General features: G+C 45.0%; 1 long non-coding RNA gene across 1 annotated transcript; it reads left to right on the top strand.

Annotated features, from left to right (window-relative positions):
* The first annotated feature begins 475 nt into the window (after positions 1-475).
* Positions 476-6,822, top strand: LOC108639987. Its single transcript, XR_001920868.1, has 3 exons — positions 476-575; positions 4,902-4,968; positions 6,643-6,822. It is a non-coding gene; the product is annotated as an uncharacterized LOC108639987 (long non-coding RNA).
* Positions 6,823-19,206: the final 12,384 nt, after the last annotated feature.

Raw genomic sequence — 19,206 nt, 5'->3', positions numbered from 1 at the left:
TTGAAAAACAAATCATTTTTGTGTTTGTTAAGCGCTGAACTTCACACAGTACAAAACAGGCAGGCAAACCTGCTCAGCTAATTAAGATCCGGGGAAGGAAGCAAAATGGGGGCTAGTGAAACTTCCCAGGAAGGCTGGAATAACTCACCAGTTATTAAACTCTATTAAGCCAAAGAAATGCCAGCACAGGATGATCTCACAGCCCAGCATCATGCAGATATCACAGAGAGGGGAATCAGGTTTTTCCAAGTGTTTTCCAGCTTCATTGCAGCATCTGCCCCAGGCACAGAGCACCCAGACAATTTGATCCAATTTGTTAGCAAGATACATCAGGCTTCTCCATAGTCTCTTTAGTCTCCCAGGTTCCAGGATGAAAAACCTCTAAGTGCAACTCTAGAGCAAAAATGGCTCCAAGGCACCCAGGTTAGAATGAATGTGCTTTAAAAGCATCTGTTAACTCTGTATTTCTTTTCAGCAACGAAAATTACTTCACACGCTGCCTGCAATTTCCATACACAGGACTTCAGTGCTTTGGTGGATGGAAGGAAGGAAGCCTGGAGCATGCAGAGGGGAAGGTACAGCACAGCACTGTGCATAGCACATTTTGCAGTAATCACTTAATCTGAGTTCTTTTCAGACTCTTCCCTGCAGGGTGATGTCTATGCAAGAGCCTGTTTTTCAAAGCATCACCCGTCCCCTGCTTGTTCACAAAACACAGACCAGGACTCCTTGAAGGATTTGCTTCTGGAGGATTTGCCACAGGAGGCTTTGCCACAGGAGGCTTTGCAAACTCACATTTGCCTGAGAGACTCCTATCCCACCTCTGTTTTTCCAGCTGGCTCTGCCTGCTTGGTAGTGGCTCTTGGGGACCAGGGGAAGCCCTCCTGGCCAGCAGCTCTCCATCACAGGTCAGCCAGTGGAGTGGTACAAAGAGGCACAGAGGAGAACTGGGGTGTTGCTGGTGATGTGGAGCTGTAATCCTTGAGGGGTGAAGGTGGCACATTCAGCCCTAAGGGAGATGTGGGGAAGCAAATCCACCATCCCAAGGTGATCTGCTCCCCCAGCTCTCTCAGGAAGCCTGTCCTTCCACAGGCAAACATTTCACTGGGTATCACCCATCAAGACTCAGTGGGCACTCACCCTTTCCTGCTACAAATATCTTCAATTGTCATTTGTTCCTGATTCCCCACAAAACCACAAAAACTTGGGCTCAAGTGCTCAAGTCCTTTTTTTATCTTTCTTTACTATTGTCACTGTTTTTCCCATTCCTCCTCATCACGCAAACCCAAAAGCAAATAAATAAACTCCAACTTAATTGTATGTGTGCATATGAACAGCACAAAGGAGCCATTAACATAATCAGCAAAAAGCACTAATTCCAACAGTCTTTCCCAGGGCCCTTTGTGGAATGTGATGTTGGAAGACCCTCTGTCAAGCTGCTCAGGAGTGAGGTTGCATCTCTGTCCATCTCTGCTTCCATCCTCCTCCCATCCCTTGAAACCCTTGCATTCCCTGGCCAGTCTCCTACTATGACTCTCCCTGGCATCCCAGGGTTGCTCTTCCCCTCTTCCTGCCTTTCCCTGGGCTCCCTCTGCACCCTCAGATGTGGGATGCCCAGGGTGGAAAGGGCATCTCCTGCCAGTTGGCAGATGGAGGGAGCAGATCTGGGTGTTGCCACTGGAGATGGCAACAGATGTTTCCTGGTGGAGGCTGTGCTGGCTAATTCAGGGCTTTGTGGTTTGAGACAGAATCCCAATTATTTCCAATTAGGAGATTGCAGTGACAGCTGCTCTGAACAGGGTCTTGTCTTGCAGCTGAGGAACCTGTCTGCACATTCAGTTGGGCTTGGATACCTGCACTTCCAGCACAGAGCACTCATCCTGGGTTTTATTATAACCTCTTCTTCTTTCCCCTCTTGTTAAGGTTCCTCTCTCCCAGGAAAAACACCACTTCTCATGAGGAATTTGGCAGTGGAAACACCCTTAGCTCCCCCTCACCAAAATCCATTTCTTTTCTCCTTTCTATATGCAGGATTTAATTTTCCTGTTGTGCTGTCCAGCTCCCCCTCTTCCCAGTTCTCCCATTACTCCTGCCTGCCCTGTGATGTATGGCCCTTGTCAGGCAGTTTTGGCCTGACCCAGGCAGCCAAAATCAGAGGAAAACCTGGTTTTATTTTGCCTGGGGAGAATTCATCACAGAAAGTGTCTCATTTAGGGAAATTAAGGATGAAGGAAAGGGAGAGCTGGAAATTTATTCTGGTTTAGTGTTAAAAACATATCTATCTACTGCTGTGTTAAAGGCTGGTATTTTCTCTCCACTTTCCTTTTGCTCTTGTCCAACCATATCACACAGTCCAGAGGCAGAATTCAGGAGAAAGGGGCACAGAGCCCCTGAAAATGCTGCCTGTGGTAGAGAGTGAACAGGATAAGGAGATGTTGAACAAGAAGACAAGTTTCTCTCCATTCTGTCTCATAACTACTCATCATAGGCAAACCTAATCCTAAAAATACAAACTAGACAAATCCTTTGGAAGGAGAAGGAGGAATCTGCAGTTGCTGGCTTTGGTTAGAATTCAGCTACATCCTTGTTTGTTTGGATACTGAGCCTGTTGAATCACAGCAGGGCTGAGCAAACCCACAGAGAATCCTGAAGTGCACTGTGTGCAGTCCTGGAGAGCCTCTTCCACAGCTGCTGGCTGCCCTCCCCGAGCACAGGCACAGGGATCCTTCCCCATCTCCCTTTTCCACCTCCCTGTCCGAGGTGCAGTGAAAAGTTCATGGTTTCCTCAGGGAGTATTTCCGGAGTGTGTTTTCTCATGTAGGGGAAGGTTTGCATGTGGGCACCAGGAAGCTCTAAAGCAGATTTGGGGCAGCTGAAGGGCAGGTTTGCCATCTGAATTCCTTCCTCTGCTATAGCAAACCCACATCTGGAGGGAGCCTCTGACCTATCTCGAGAACCATTTGTCCTGGGGGGACACTGCCCATGCTGAGAAGGTGATACCAAGGGCAGGCCAGGTCCCACCTTGATCCAGGTGATTTAAACAGCAGTGCTGGGCTGGGGACAAACCCCTGCTGCTGTCAAACCCACTGACACCAACAAGAATTTTGACAGCAGGTTTTGTCACATGGTGTTTTTCTTGATCCCTGCACAGCAGTGGTCTTAATCATGCTTTCCATTTTACCTGGGATCCAAGAGGGAAGATTTTAGTCCAGGAGATTTTTCAGTGTGGTACTGGAATGAGTGTTGTCTATTAATTCATGTGGAGCCCTTAGATGCTGCAGAAGATAAGTGCCTTGTAAATACAGATAAACAGATCAGATTAGACCTTGACAGTGCTTCATGCAAAAGGCATTTTTATGTGCAAAAATAATAACATTGTAGAGAAACAGCTATTATTTGAAACCTTGGGCTAGAGCTCCCATAATTGATATTGTTGGAGGAAAGATGAAGCTAATGGAGAAGAGCTGCTGTGATTGCCCTTTTGTCATTGACTAATTCTTCCAGCAACCAAAGCCACATTACCCAGCTCCCATTTAGACCTCAAAGCAAGTGGTCACATTTTTCAAGAGGGCACAGCTCAGTGAGAGCTGAGTCTTTTCAGAACTCCTCTTGTGAGTGCTACAGTGGCAGGGAGGAGGGAAGGAGAGGGCTTTTGGAAATGTGTTCTCTCTTTTACATCCTGACTGCTTGGAAATCTGGAGCGTGGCCTGGCCCGGAGAACTTTCACTGGCCAGGAACGTGGGCTTATCCATGTCCTCCTCAGCAATTCCAAAGGAAGGAGAGGGATGTGGGATTCCTGTATTATCAGCTCAACAGGGGCTGATCACAGCTGCAGTATAACTGGTTCCTGTTCCAGCCCACTCAGGTACAAGCTCCCAGCACGTGGGAGATTCCCCCACTGATGCAGATTATTGTCTTCCTAAGCTGCACAGCTCTGGTCTACTGCAAAGGCAGACCCTGGATCTCAGTTTATCCCCACAAAAATGAGAGATGGAAAAGCAGAAAATAAACATCTGAGTGATCTAGGAAATCCTGAAACAAACAGCAGTTTTGTTCCTCAAACAAGTTCCAATTAAGTAACAGCATTACTCCCTCAGCACTGCATGTTCCCGTTGCATTAGGTCCAAAACCCAAGTGCTTAAAAGCCAGGGGATAAATAATTAAGAACATCATGCATCTTTCATTGCCTATATAAAGCATATAAAGGGTGAAATCCCGACCCATCCCAACACAATGTCAAAGTTCTTCTTGACTTTAGATGAACTTGGATTTTACCTAAATTGTTTTGTCAAATACAGTGAAATGTATGGCATAAGATACCTCAACAATCTTAATTCTGACCCAGGAGAGATAATTTTCTATCATCATTTCTAGAATTTAAACAGAAAACAAAGGCTGTTTAAAAAAGGTGAAACACACCTACAAAATGAATGTTGATTTGAAGACAAACAATATTATGGAAATCCTCTCTTTTTTTTAATATAAAAATGAGCACATATTCCCCTATTGGAATTGCAGATCAACTCAATAATAATGGCACTTAGAAATACTTCAACTAACTAATCATATTTGCCACTTAAGAATATTCCTTAAAAGAAAATGTTTGTGCACCCAATTCAATCGAATAAAAATTTCACATAAAAGAGGGGGAAAAAATCCTAACAAACAATCCACAGGTTAAGCTTGAAGTTGTTTTGTCAAAATAAAAAGTGCACTTCTTTGTACTCAACTTAAAAACATATATTTATTATGTGGGCAGTATAGGGTTTCAGGAGTCCTTAATCATTCATTTCCCTGTTTTTAAGTGTGAGGGCTTTGCAAATGATGTGATAAGTAAGTACATTGTTGTCACTTAGCAACCTTAACTCGTTTCTGAAGTGAGTTGTTTGTTTCTATTATAGATGAGGCACTCGGATACCATGGTGATGAGCAGCTGAGACCTTGTCTGCTGTGCCAGAGCCCGGCCTGGTAAATGGGATATTCCTTGGAGGGATGAGGTCCTCGCACAGATGAGGAGCTCTTCACTCTTGTCCACAGCACAGAAAAGTGGTCACTGGCGGCGTTTGTGCTGCCTTGTGAGGACCTGAAAGCTGAAGACAAGACTCCTTCTCCTTTCAGGCAGAATACCTGGAATGTTGCCCTTAGCTATGGTCACCTCCCCAAAGTCCAAGACCCTTTCTGTCCGTGGTGGCTTGGCAGCCAGCTCCCAGATGCTTTTGTTGTTATCATCAGCCTGCAGGGAGAAACTTTATTCTTTACTCCACACTCTGAAAACACCACGTTTGCATCTCCAGGCATCCTGTAGAACCACATTGGGCCTCTTCTTGTCCCCTAATTACTCCTTTATGCACTTCTTCTGGTGTATCACAGCTATAAAGCCAGTTTAAGCAGCTGGTGGAAGATTGCTGGCCTCTGGGAAGCCTGCTGTGATAAAGAACCTCCAGTGTGGTCCCTGCACATAGGAACTGATGCCAGGCCTTGAGGTCTGTGCCTGGGGTGGAAAAGGGAAAAAAAGACAAATAGTATGGCTGAGACAGAACTCCCTCCCTCAAATGTGAGCTCCTGCTTTCTGGGAGTAAATTAAAGCAGAAGGGTTAATAACAAATGCCAAAATAGATTTTAGACAACTGCGTTCTGGTCTAAAACTCTATTTAATTGTACAAGGCTTCATTAAATCCCTGGACACAGTTGATCTGCTAGAGCTCACATGATTTTTCCAAGTCTTTTCCCTCACTCCTTCCCTGTATTTCCTGACTTCACACTCAATCTATTTGTATGGCTGTTACAGCTTCTTGAGTTTAAATTAATCTTTTAAAGAAGGCTGAACCACATGAACTTTCTTTTGGTTTTAGAAACCACATCCATATTCATAATCCACTAATCATGTTTGATAAATCAGAATTCATTGTGAAACGCACTAACCCTTCATGTTGCTTCACTTTTTAATCTCGTGGGGAAAGCAATCATCTCTGCAAGGGGGTTGGGCTGGGCTGTCTTGGGTGTCTGCTTGAGTCAGCTTCCCTGTTTGTACCATACAGCTTGTGCTTCTGGATCTAAGCTATCATCTCAAAATGTAATTAAGTCTTCAGCACTTCAGGAGCAAGAGGAATCTTCGCAGTGTGAATCAAACACCATCTTCTCAGTGATGCTGGCCTGAGTCTACCACTCCTCTGGGAGAGCAGCTCAGAGCTTTCTTCTCATTCCAGAGGTGTAACCACACTGCAACCTCGAGATCCCTTTTGCTTCCCAGTCACAGTGGTCAGAATTGCACCTGCAGTCAAAGAACAAACAGAGCTGACTGTTTGTAGGGATCAGTAGGGTCTGTTGTCATTCAGTGGCTTCTTTAACCTGGCTACAGTTTGTGGGTAAGAGTGAGGAGATGGCATTTCTGCCCCTCAGTCATTTGCACAGGAATGTTCACATTCAGATGTTTTCTAACTGTTTGCAAATGGGGTTTTTTTGGCAACATCTACACAAGTGCAAGTTTAGCTACCTCACCTTTTTTTTTTTTTTTATCCCCATTGGTTCATTAATCCTGATCTTTGCTCTAGAGGAGGAGTCTTCACATGAGTCCAGATCGTCTGATCTGTTCTCTCTGCTTCTCCTGCCACCAGCTCCAAGATGGTCCCTTCTTCCCCACAGGCTGAGACAGGAGCCCACAGAGGGGGAAGGACAGAGATAAAGGGAAGTACTCTGGACCACGGGCCACCTCCTGAGGATGGTGTCAAGGTGCTGGCTCCACTCCATACACTGGAGCAACTCTACTTTCCCACACTCCCAAGTTTTGGGCTCCTGTGCTTTCCCAGAGAAATACAGCTGTTATTTGCCCAGGCAGATGCTAAGCCTGCCACACTCAATAATTCATTGGTGAACTTCGGAGCTGCGACCAGGTTGAAAAAAAATAACTTTCTTTAGTAAGTACGAAATCCCCATCCCCGCTGCCTTCGCCTCTCCCTCCCTCCTCCTCTCGGGCAGCCCCTGCGCTCCAACCACTCCCCGCTCTTACACGGAGCGCAAAGGAAAGGCGGGTGGGGAGGGGGAAAACATTCATTTCCTCTCGGTGGGATGTTTATTGCTTTCCCTGCCCTCGGCAGCCCGAGGTCTCTGTCGTTTTCCGTGGTGTTTTACGAAGGGAACGGTTCTGGCAGGCACCGACGAGTTCATCCGCAGAGACCCCCGGAGCCTGGAGATCTGAATTTCCACCTCGCTGACGCCGCTGTAATTGGGGCTCCCGGGAGAGCAAACCCTGACAAGTGACACAAATAAACCCTGCCAGACCCCTCTCAAGACCTGCAGCACGGTAACCCCGGGAGGGCTCCCGTGATCAAATTACCCTTAAACAAATGCTTGTGCGGGAACCGAGGATGGAACTGCTGAAGGTCAGCGAGGTGCAAGTGGGACGTGTTTGCTGGGTTTGGGTTCCCATCACCCCGCTCCAAATCAAAGACCAGGAGTTGCAACACCGGCAAAACGGAACTGGGGGAAGCTACAAAGCTAATTAAACCTCGTTTCTCCAATTGTCTAGGAATACATTTATTTAGGCCTTCCCTACGCCTCTAGCTATTCAGGCATAATTACAGCAGCACTGTTTCCCTGAATATAAATGAATAATATAAAGCACACGCGTTTTCTTTCCTGTGAACTGAAATTTGGCAAGGTCTATGACGTTCTTTTGGAGAGTTGATGAAAACATTTTGAAGATGTCAGCATCTCAGGTTAGGAAAGATTGATAGGCAGATAGATATGGAAATACAGATATATCCATAGATATAGATATATAAAAATGATTTACAGTTTGCTTTCTTTCTCCCACCCTTCTGCAGCAAGCTTTTTAGGGAAATGACTTATTGTATAAATACATGTAATTTCCATGTAGGAGGAAAAATAATTAATACTGATGTAAGTGTCATTTAAACAGCTGGCAGGGAGTGTATTTCAGGTGCTGCACTGCTTTAACCGATGGTTAAAACAAGAAAAGTCCCCATAACTGACTCACAAACTGGTGTAAAAATTCTGTGCTGACCTTGTACAGACCACAAATAGCTCCTTCTGACAAAAATAGTAAGGCAGAAATTACAGATGTAATACAAAAATCATGGGATGAAATTCCCAGACTGGATTATGTAGGAAGTTCAAATTTGAAGACCAAAAGAGTTCATAATTATTGATTAAATTATTATTATATGTTAATTTATTCTGGATTTCCTCCAGAAGAGGCTGCTGGGTTTGAAACATAATCTTACTTATTAGTTAGCACAGAGCTTTGCTGTAAGCCCAAGGCCTGGAAGAGTCTGTAAGTTCCACGAAAGCTTGATGGGACTCAAGAACTTCAGAAAGATTTTCTTAGAAGGAATTAGTCATGGTGTCAAGGGACTCCTTTGTTCCTTGCTGATTGTTTGTCTCTTAGTCATTAACTGAAGTTCACATTCCTGGAAGGAGCCCTGTTGACAGCTCATCTCTTGGGGTTTTGTTGCAGCAGAAGCAAGTCCTGGCCCTGGATCTCCTGTCATTCCATCCTCTCTGTGAGCTGAACTCTTCCACAAGAAGAACAGCTTGTGCCAACAGGTTGGCATTCCCCAGAACAAAAATCCCATTCCAGACTCAGCTCCCTGCAGCTTTTCATATCCCTGTAGTAAAGGACAAAGCCCAGGGAACTTTTCTTGGATGACATCCCAGGGGACGGGAGGAAAATCTCCAGCCCTCATCCAGTCCACGTGTCCCAGTGCAGGGAGTGTCCCAAAGGCACTTCAAGGTCCTGAGGAGTCCAAAGTGTCCCAGGAGGTGCAACCACCCTACCATCAACTCACACATTCCCAACAGGCCCAAGTTTTCCTGCTGTCCCAGTCCCTCAGGGCCCCAGGCCATGCTGTGCTGGTGGTAAAAATCACCATCACAGCATCGGACTTTTGTGTGTTACCCTCAGCTCACAATCACCAGAAGATGATTTAATTGCATGAGAAAATGTTCTCTTTAATCTTTTAGAATTAGTCATCTCTTCCTCAGTCATCTCTCTATATTTTTGGTTAGAGAGACTGAAAATCTTAATATATCAGTGACATTTATAGCACATGTTAATATTATAAAACGTCAGAGCTCTATTTGCAGAAATGAATACTGATGTGATGGGAGTGTTTTATTATGTCAGTGACTTTTATTATAAATATGATAAAACTGTGTCATCCTTTTTTTTTTTTTTTCCAAATAAAAAATAAAACCACCTAATCATTTATCCCAAGGTTACTGCTCTGCTACCTGGTTAATTTATTCAACAGCACTGCAAAAAAAAAAAAAATACAGCCTGCAATGGATTTTCCCATAGTGTGGTCACTTGATGGATGTTGTCATTGACCTGCATGTTTGTTTAGGATTAGAATGTGACAATGAGCACAGAAACAGGGCTCACAGAGCAGCTTCCTGTGGACACAAAGCCAGGAGATGAAACCTAGTTTTAAGGGGATAATTAATCGTTACCAGAGAGTGAAAGGTGGCTTCATATCGTGGCATCTCCACTGCTGAGAGTGCCTCAATCCCACCAGGCCTGTCTGCAGATGATGCTCTTGAGAAGGTTCCCTGCCTGATTCTCCCCTGGCCCTCAGGTTCATTCCCAGACCCACAGAGATCTGGGAGCTCTGGATGGTATCTTGAACGAGCCCATTTTATGGACTATGATACCATCTTACTAATTAATCTTTATTACTTTATTAGCTGGTGTTTGCTGTGGTGAGTAAGCTGAACTGCTCACAATAGGTTGTTGCACTTCCAGCCCCAAAAGGTGGCAAATTCACAAAAAAATAAGAGCTCATTATAGGGATAATGATATTTGATTGAAAATATTAGTAATACTAATAATTCTATACATTTCTGCTCTCTTCTTCTGTTTGAATTTCCTTACTAATTTTTTTTTTTAAAATGGCAGAACCGTAAGGATCTTCTTTACAGGCAATAAAATATCAACATATTTAAAAGAGAGAAGAGGGAAACTTGATTCAATTCATACAAAGTAACATAACTCCAGGGGCTGGGATTTTTCAGAGTGCCAAGAAGTATCAGGAAAGTCCTCCAAAGTTGGGAGCAGCCACTATAATGAACAGGCACATCCTTGGTCCCTGTGTGATGAGGAATCTGTTCCCATGGGGAGCAGCACAGGGAGGATAGAGATGGCAGCACTGAGGTGCTGTTGCTATGGTTAGTGGTGTGTAAGATTTCAGGATTTTATAATTTTTTTTTTAACTTTAAACTTTTCCTCTTCCCCTTCCCCTTCTGTCTCAGTGCAAAGGGAAACCCAAGATTCCAGTCCTCGTAAGGAAGACATCTGGTTTGGGTAGTGATTTGGAGGAGGTCAGGGATGGGCTGCTGTAGCAGATAATAAACCCAGAGGGAAATTTAATAAGTGGCTGTTTTTAATGGTAGGCATCTAAAATGTCTATTGAGACGCCCCTTCTGGTTTTGCAGACCCCTCTGCTGCTGCTGAGACCTGGCAGAATCATTGCACTGTGAGAGGGGATGGCCAGGGGAGTCTGAATGAAAAGCTGAGGAGCCAGAGCAATGGGAGACTCTTCAGATGGCACCAAACCCAACAGCAGCACTGGGCAGGGAGGCTCCCTCAGCTGCCACTTGAATGAAAACCATCCATGAGCTGCCCCTGCCCAAGTGCCCAGTCATGGGATGCTCCGTGGGAAGGGAAACAACTCCACCCGTGCCCAGTGCAGAGACCTCCCAGAGGGGAAGAGGTGAAGTGACCCCCCTTTGGGGCATCACTGGTGGGACACAGTGGGATCTGTCCTGGCTGTGCAGGGCCACCCCTTGCCCACACAGCAGGAGCATTGCTGAAGTCCTGCCTGGGTTGTCAGGCTGCCTCACAGTGTGTTTGGGATGGTTCCCCAAGGACTCCAGCCTGAAGTAGCACGATCACACAGCCAGAGAGGGCTTGTCCCTCCCTCAAGGGAGCCACAGCAGCACTTCAGCTGGAGACAGAACAACAGCTCTTTAAAAGAAAACGCTGCAGCTTCTCTTTTAAATGTTCCACTGGGCTCTTGAGGAGGTTCACAGACGTCTGCAAGGCTCTGAATGCTAAAGGATGCAGTAATGAGCCCTCCTGATTCACAGCACTGCCCAGCCAGCCTTGCAACAGGAGCAAGAGAACTCAAGGTGTCCTGTGGTTGTAAAGTAGGATGTGGGAATCAGCTAATTTCATTGTTTTCTGTACTTTCTTTCCCTGTTCTCAAGCCTTAAGGAGGGAGAAGGGATATAATCCTTCCTCCCCTGGGTTGCAAATGGCTGTGGGTAAACTCAGAGTAAGGGAGTCAGAGCAAGTTATTTACCACTCAATGAAATGCCTTGTTAAAGAGACATAAATCATGGTTTATTCAGATGATTTCCAAAATTAGACCTGCAAGACCTACAATCCCCTTCCACTTCTACTTGCTCTCAAAGAAGCTGCTCCCAGTATCCTACTGGTGTGAATGAATTGTTCTCTCTGTGGACTTTCATAGGGGTCTTGTTACTGGAAATTAAAGTCTACAGAAACAGCCTTCTGTGTAGCAGCCCATTGCACTCAGGAGTTTAAAGACCCATAGGAAATAAGGCTGGAAATAAGGTCTCCTGAGGCATGTGCAGATTTTTAAATCCCCAGTGTCACTTGGGCTGTTGAGATCTGGTCACAGATCTTGTGGAAGGTGTTGGCCTTGGAGCCTGGCTAAAAGTGGTATTGATGAGGGTGGGAGAAGGGAAAAGAATCTATAAATAGTTTTAAAAGATCTTTAGCTATCAATACATTATATATCTGTCTATACCTGCCCAGCTAAGTACCAGAGCCCTCCTTGCAGCCCTCCTTTGAGCTGTAGTTTAACTCCTGCCCTTTGGCAAGGGTGAATTGCTCACACCCACCACAGGGAATGCCAGTCGTGTCCTCGCTTGGCTGGGGTTTGTTTACATTTCTCCTGCAAGTGAGCTTTTATAACCCCCCATTTCCTCTCATCTCATGCTCCAGGAGCTGCCACGGGGAGAGGGATCACGGGAGGGAAGGGATTCCCTGCTGTGTGTGCTGAGATTTCAAAGCACAGCACTGGAGAGCAGAGCTGAGTGGAGGTCACCCAGGAGATGCCTTTAGTGAGCTCCAGGGAGAACAGTGTGGTGTGATGGTGCATATAATACCAGCAAAGCAGTGGACCCTGAAGCAGGAGAGTGTCTTCAAGCTGGTGTTACTCTGGAATATAGAAAAGACTGAGTGTGAGTGGCTAAAAAGTTGGGAAATTATGGAAGGGACAACTCATGGAGAGGGAGGAGCTGAAGATGAAGGTCAGCCTGTGTGAGATGACAATAGGGAAGAAACCATTATATAATGGCAGAGAAGAGAATGAGGGGATGAGATGAGCAGTCAGAGGGAATGTCTGAAGGGCCTTAATGCAAAGGCAGAGCTGCCAAATCCATGATGTTGCTGATAAGCATGAGTAACCCAGGGAAGGAGCTGGGGCATCTCAGGAACTGAGAGAAGGACTGGAACTGAGGATTTTGAGGGAAAAAAAGCTTCACAGAGATGCTGGAGAAAACCAGAAGCATTGGCCTGAGGCAGAGAAGAGGGGAAAAGGATGTAGGAGTGAGGTACAGAAATACAAGATTGATTTATGGAGAGAGGAGAGCCCGGGAGAGGAGGACAGCCAAGGGGAAACACTGGCAAGAAGAATTCATTTGAGGGAGGAGTAATGCCATGGACAGGGACAGCCTGCCAGATCTTGGTACTCTCTTCATTTGAGTTTGTCAGTTTGCTGTGATTTCACCTCCATCTATCCCTTCCACAACCACCTTACTGAGCTTCTTAAGGATGACTCATTAAAAGGGAAAAAAAGAGAGGGGGGGGGAAGCAAAATAAATGCAATATCCACCTATTTCTTATCTAAAATGAAAGGGCAAGCTATGCTTTCTATTTGGGCTAGAAAATGCCTTTCAGAGCTCAGCTGGCATTTAATTTGTTTACTCTTTCTCAGGACTCTCACTTGCCTCACTCTGCTTCTGTTTTTCACAGTTGCTCCTAAATGGAAGGCAAAGCCAATAATGGCCAGGTTGGAGGTGAACTTTCAAACCCACAATATTGGAGCAGGTTCAGAAGGAAACAAATGGAAGCTTCTCAGGCATAATTTAGGAAAACACTGGAGACAGATATACATTTGGAGCTGAAACAAGAACAGGAAGACCACGAACTTTGGGGTAGCAGGAGGGTTTTCTGCTGTCTGGAGGATAAAGGGGGATGTTGACAACACCCCCAGGTGTGGGATGGAGCCCAGTGAAACTGGCCTTGCCCTGCCTGGAGATGTGACCTCGGCACTGTGGTGGCAATGGGTGGCAGTTAATGCTGACCACATCTGTAATGGTGAGGCTCAGCACCTGGACAGCTCCAAACGGGACTTTTAAATGCCATTAACGCAGCTGTGCAGCATTTCCTGTTTCACAAGGACAGCAGTGGCAAGGTCTGTGCCAATTTTCAGTGCCAGGATGTGCATGTGGACATGTGTGTGTGCACTACAGCCCTGCCTGCTTTCCCAGGGAGAGGAACTCTCAGGTGTGATCTGAAGTGAAAGGGAGCTGGAAACACAGTGTCCTCTGAGAGTTCCACGGAACAGCCACAGCTCCTCTGGGCAACCTGTTCCAGGGCCTCCCACCCTCACAATCAAGAATTTCTTCCTAATATCTAATCTAAACCTGCTCTCTTTCAGTTTGAAACCATCCCCCTTGTCCTGTTCACCTGGACACAGTCAATTTGATAAAGGCTGTGTCTGGAGAAATCAAAGGAACACGGTCAATGTTTAACTCCTGGTAGGAGCTTTCTAAGCCAGGAATCCCTGGTATCCCATCTATCTACATCCCAGCCTGAGTTTTGGGAGTCACCCATCACTCAGCCAAGCTAAGCCTGGCTAAACCATGCTTTATTCTGGCAGAAAGCTCTGTACTCTGCCTTAGCCCTGCCTTGCAGCAGGAGCCAGCAGAGCAGCCAAGCCGCCAGCATCTCTCTCCCTTTGGGCTTGTACAGCCCTTTCCTGGGATCCAGGGGACTTGTTTCTATTAAAGTAATTGGCAAACACATTGTTCAAATATTAGCAGTGGCTGCAAACCCTTTGTGTGGGACCAGACAAGGCAAAGCAGTGCCTTCCCTCCAACAGTCAAACCTGGGCACTGCTGCCAGGCATGTCAGGTGCTGAGTGTGATCCAGAAACACCATCCAGCTCTGACACTGGCTGAGCTGCTCCAATCTTGGCCATTATTAATTTGACTGGGGATAAAACTACACATAAAGGCCTCTTTCTGCAAGTGAAAGCAAGTGAGAAAGCGTTTGGCATGAGCAGCTGCCTCGGGTGTGGGAGCAGCACTGAGCTGAAGGAGCCTTCCCATATCCACGTGCCGGGTTCCCTCCCATATCCACATGCCAGGTTCCCTGCATCCAACCCTTTACTTGCTCCAGTGTGTCATCCCAGGAAGAGGTGAGGTGGGAAGGTTAAGGCTGGGGAAAGTTTTAATCAGCAGCTTCAACACCACGGGAAAATGTCCTGTTACTGCTGCAAAGAAGGAGTAAGGAGGTTTTGCAGGTACTTCCTTGGACAGGACTTCATGGGAAGTGTTTATAGCAGTCAGCCAAATCCCACAACCCTGCTGAAATCAATGGCATTTTATGCCAGGTATGAACTGGGTCAATATTTTTATGATGATGCCTTCACTGATAGACTGTTTGCCTCTAAAAAATGGAATGGAAGGGATCATAAAACTCAGGTTACGCTTAAGTGTATGGACATGTGAGTAATGTAGTTCCTATATGACAATAAAAAGGGTGGAAGGAAGATATTTTAAATTCTTTATTGATGAATTTAATGTAGCAGTTAATACCAAGTCGATGACACAATGAAGGGACTGGAGTTGACTGTGATTTGGGCCAGTCCAAGGGTTGATGATGATAATTTGGGTCATTAATTGTTCATCTCCCTGCTGAGGCTGCAAAAAAGAAGTGTCAATAAGATCATCTATGGCAGGAGGGTTGGAACTGGATGATCTCCGAGGTCCCTTCCAACCCAAACCATCCTGTGATCACAGGGATTTCCAGGTTGCTTTCCTGGGAAGTGCCAATGAGAGGAAGCTGGAGAAAGATCCCTGACCCTGAGGATTAATAGGAGTGTGCTTACATATCACTGTCCTGCCTACAGCAATCCCAGACATCTCCTCCTTCATCCCACTGTCCAGTGGTCCCAACTTGCTTTGGTCCTTCAGGTAAATCCCCACTTCTTAGAGATTAAGGAATACTCTTTTCTCTTTTTGGTGTAGGAAAACATGCAGGGCTTTTTTTTCTCTAGATGCACTTGGAAAAAAAACCCCAAACCGACCCACAACTCTCCACCACCATGATTCCAGCATATCCTAAAGATTTTAGAGAGAGAAAACACAGAAATGAGAATTCAAAACACACTTGTAAAAACCTAGTACCTTTTTTTTAGCTATGCTCTTGCTGTTTGAACACAAAAAGCTGGGAATACTCTGGATACACCCTGGAGCTTTTGGCACATTATTGTGTTCGTTTAAAATTTGTTAAAATTAATGGGGAGAAGTAAGAAAACAAAAATCATTGCAGGGAAGTTTATTCTTTTAATATGTATAAACTCAAAGAGATTGATGAATTGATTTTGTATTTTCCTACAAAACCCTTCTGTTAATGAAGTGTTTTGTTGTTTATTTACCTTTACAAATATCCAAGGACAGCTTCACAGCAGGGCTTGTGTTACTCCCTAGGAAGCAGAAGGTTTGTGGGTCTAGGGAAATGTTTAGATTTAACATTTATACCAGAATACAGAACTGATTCACATGCAGAATTTTGTCCCACTAAGATATTTCAATGTATCAACAGGATTGAGAGCGGAAGAAGTCTAAACATAAATGCAATTTTGGTGCAAAATACTTGAAGGATAGTTTGAAAATACTGAAAATTTTAAGTTAAAATCCTCCAGATATGTCAACTTGCCTCATGATAATGATATTTTGGGGCACATTATTCTCTCCCACGGTCTTCAGAGTAGGACTTATACCTGTCTGCTTCAAAGGAAATGTTGAAGCAGTTTCTGTGATGCTGATATTTTTCAGTTGAATTATTTTCTTTTTTATTTTGATAGAAACCAACTACTGTTTTGCAAATATTTTGATGAAAAATCCTTAGCAATTTCCCACAATTCAATGAACTCAATTAGATTCCTTGAATGGTCTAAATTCCATGAAAACCAGCATCCCAAATCTGTCTCCAAGGGAATATGTGTATATTTTTATTGAGTTTACTGCACTTGGACCTTCCTTGGTCATGTCCCTGTGATTTCTGCTGTTCCCACAGATGATTGAGCACTATTATAATTTTGGATGCTCCTCACTGGGGTGTTCTGGCTGCTTGTTGCATCCTGCAGACAGTGACCTGAAGAGCTGCAGGGAAATAAGAGAAGAGGGAGGATTCTGTCTGAGGAGCATCATTTCACCTCCAGTCCAAACTTTTGTGACCACCCAGCCCTAAAATGGCATTTCTGTCCCGCTTCCCCATCCCTGGACAACTGTTGCAAGGAGCCATATTCATTACTAGCAGGTTGCCACTCATTTTTCCAGCCTGTAAATACTGATATTCCCGTGGAAAACACAGGAACAGGAGATCAGATGCAGCTGCAAATCTTGGACCATTTGAGATGTTTGCAAGAGGCTCCTTTTATTATCTCTACCACTGAAATTCTTTGGCACCAAAAGCCAACTAAGCATGAAGTGGCTGGCTCAGCCACATGAAGCTGAACACATCTCACTTTATGTCCCCCCTCCCTGTGGTGGAATTTCATGTTGAGTTTGAATGATCCAAAATTGATAAAATAACAATGAGATCCCAAAAGTACTAGTAGGAAAACATATATGGTGAGAAGAAACAAGCAAGAAACAATATAAAGAAAAGCAAAAAAGAGGAAACAAGAGAAGAGGGATAGGAGCAAAAAGGGAAAAAAAGCAAAAATGACAATAGGGAGAAGGATAAAAGGACAAAGTGCAGATGGAGGAGATGGGATGGAGGAGATGAATGGGTGGGTTGAAGGAAGGCAAAGGAAGGGGAAAGCTGAGTAAGGAGTGATGAAAGAACTCCAGAGTGATGGGGTTTGCAGGTGCATCTCAGCAGGTGCCTCTGATCGGCTCTCTCAGGGACACAGCGTGTTACCTGGACTAATTTATAAAGGAAATGAAAAGGAAATGGACTTGTTATAATGAACACCATTAATTCACCTCTTCAGACTTCACTGTTTGAACAGAGAGCATCAAACCACTCAATTGTCATTTGTCTGTTCCATTCTTCTCTGTTGCCTGTTGGAAACGACTGGTGAGCACAAACGCCCCCGAAAGGCTGCACAGCCACTAATTAGCATATATATTGTTTGTCCTGGTACAAATTTATAGCAAACAGCAATATTTTACACTCCAGTAAAGTTAATAAATGAGGCTTTAGGCTATAAAAATTTCATGTTCTTTTGTGCAAAGGTCAATTATAAATAGTTAAGCACAGATTCATCCAAAAGCTCTGGGCTTCGGCGCTGGAAGAATAAAATATATTTTGGTCAGTGTGTTTGCCAGCTGGACAAATGACTAATGCAGAGCCTGAAACACCTCTGTCCAACACACCACTCAGCTGCAGAGTGTTGTTCCATCTGAGATGACTGGTGTCCCATTTTTGCTTAGAGGAGGAAGATGATCTGAAGTGTTGGAGGGAGAATAGGATTTCACTGGGACAGACTAGGGGAGGCTTTAATGGCTGGAGTTGTCTTCTCTGAGGAGTTCTGGGGTTAGAAAATCAGATGCATTTACTCAACAGCTCCACTGATGTTACAAAGGACAAAACCACAGAAGTTAAAATGAGGAATATGAAAGCCCTTCCTGATTTTCAAGACAGAAGGAAATTTGTGTTTAAAGATATCTTTTTTTTCATAGAATCACAGAATGGTTTGGGTTGGAAGGGACCTAAAAGACCATCTCATTCCACCCCCTGCCATGGGCAGGGACACCTTCCACTAGCCCAGGTTACTCCAAGCCCTGTCCAACCTGGCCTTGGACACTTCCAGGGATGGGGCAGCCACAGCTTCTCTGGGCAACCTGTGCCAGGGCCTCCCCACCCTCACAGGGAAGAATTTCTTCCTAATATCCAATCTAAACCTACTCTCTGTCAGTTTAAAAACATCCTCCCTTGTCCTATCCCTCCTCCTTGTCCTATTTGCATTATGGGAACATGTAGGACTCACATTGTCCTCAACACTATAAATATATGAAAGAGGTGGCCTGTGCTTTAAAGAGCACTATCTGCATATGTGTGATGGAAGGAGACACTGGCAGCTCTTTCATTATTACTAATATTATTCCTTTATAATACAGTTCCAAGAGTAAGACTATATCCTATTATAGGAGGTCACATGTGAACATATAGACATCTCAAGACTGAGTGTTTATAGGGTATGGGATCAATGATATATGGATTTATCTTCTTTCTAGTGCAGGAGGAGAGAAAAAGTATTGATGTTTCCTGCAATAGCCTTCTGAGAATGGAGGCATTAAATCAGAATTTTTTTTGAGGGACCCTGGGGAAGTTAGTCTGTGACAATGGGACAAGGTAATTCAATTGGAGGACGTTGGAGATTACAGGGCAGACCAGATTGAACAAAGGATGCAGGAGGTTAGTTGCCACAAAGAGACACTGTGAACAAGAGCATCTGAAGACTTGACACCACAGGAGGTTGGGAAGAGAGAGGGCTGGAGCCCAGAGCACGGAGGAAGCAGCGTTAAGCAAACTGTCATCCAGCATTTGTCACCAGCCTTAACCTGGTAACCAGGCAACTGAGAGATATGTAAGAAGCTCCCTGAATCACCCAGAGTGAAGGGATGTGTTTGGAAGGGCTGAGAAAGGGCTTGAGAGCTCTGTGATTCCTGGGATAAGCAACCCATCATCAGGGGCTGCCAGGGTGGCAACTGAGGGGACACCCTCAGGCATTGTAGGGTAGATCAGGGGTGAAGCAGGAAAGCATGGAAATGTAGGGAAAGGATCAGCACAGATCTCTGTACTGGAGATCCCAATTATTGCCATCACTGCCTGCCTCTGAGCAACTCCTGCAGTTGTCCAAAATTTTTCACTTTGGTTTTTTACTACCCTCTCCAGGGCTGTGCACCCCCTGTGTCTCT

This window comes from Manacus vitellinus, unplaced genomic scaffold, assembly GCF_001715985.3.
Source record: "Manacus vitellinus isolate BGI_N305 unplaced genomic scaffold, ASM171598v3 scaffold_27_pilon, whole genome shotgun sequence".
NCBI classification, from domain to species: Eukaryota; Metazoa; Chordata; class Aves; order Passeriformes; family Pipridae; genus Manacus; species Manacus vitellinus.
The sequence above is the reverse complement of the archived record's forward strand: the minus strand, read 5'-3'. Positions and strand labels throughout refer to the sequence as shown.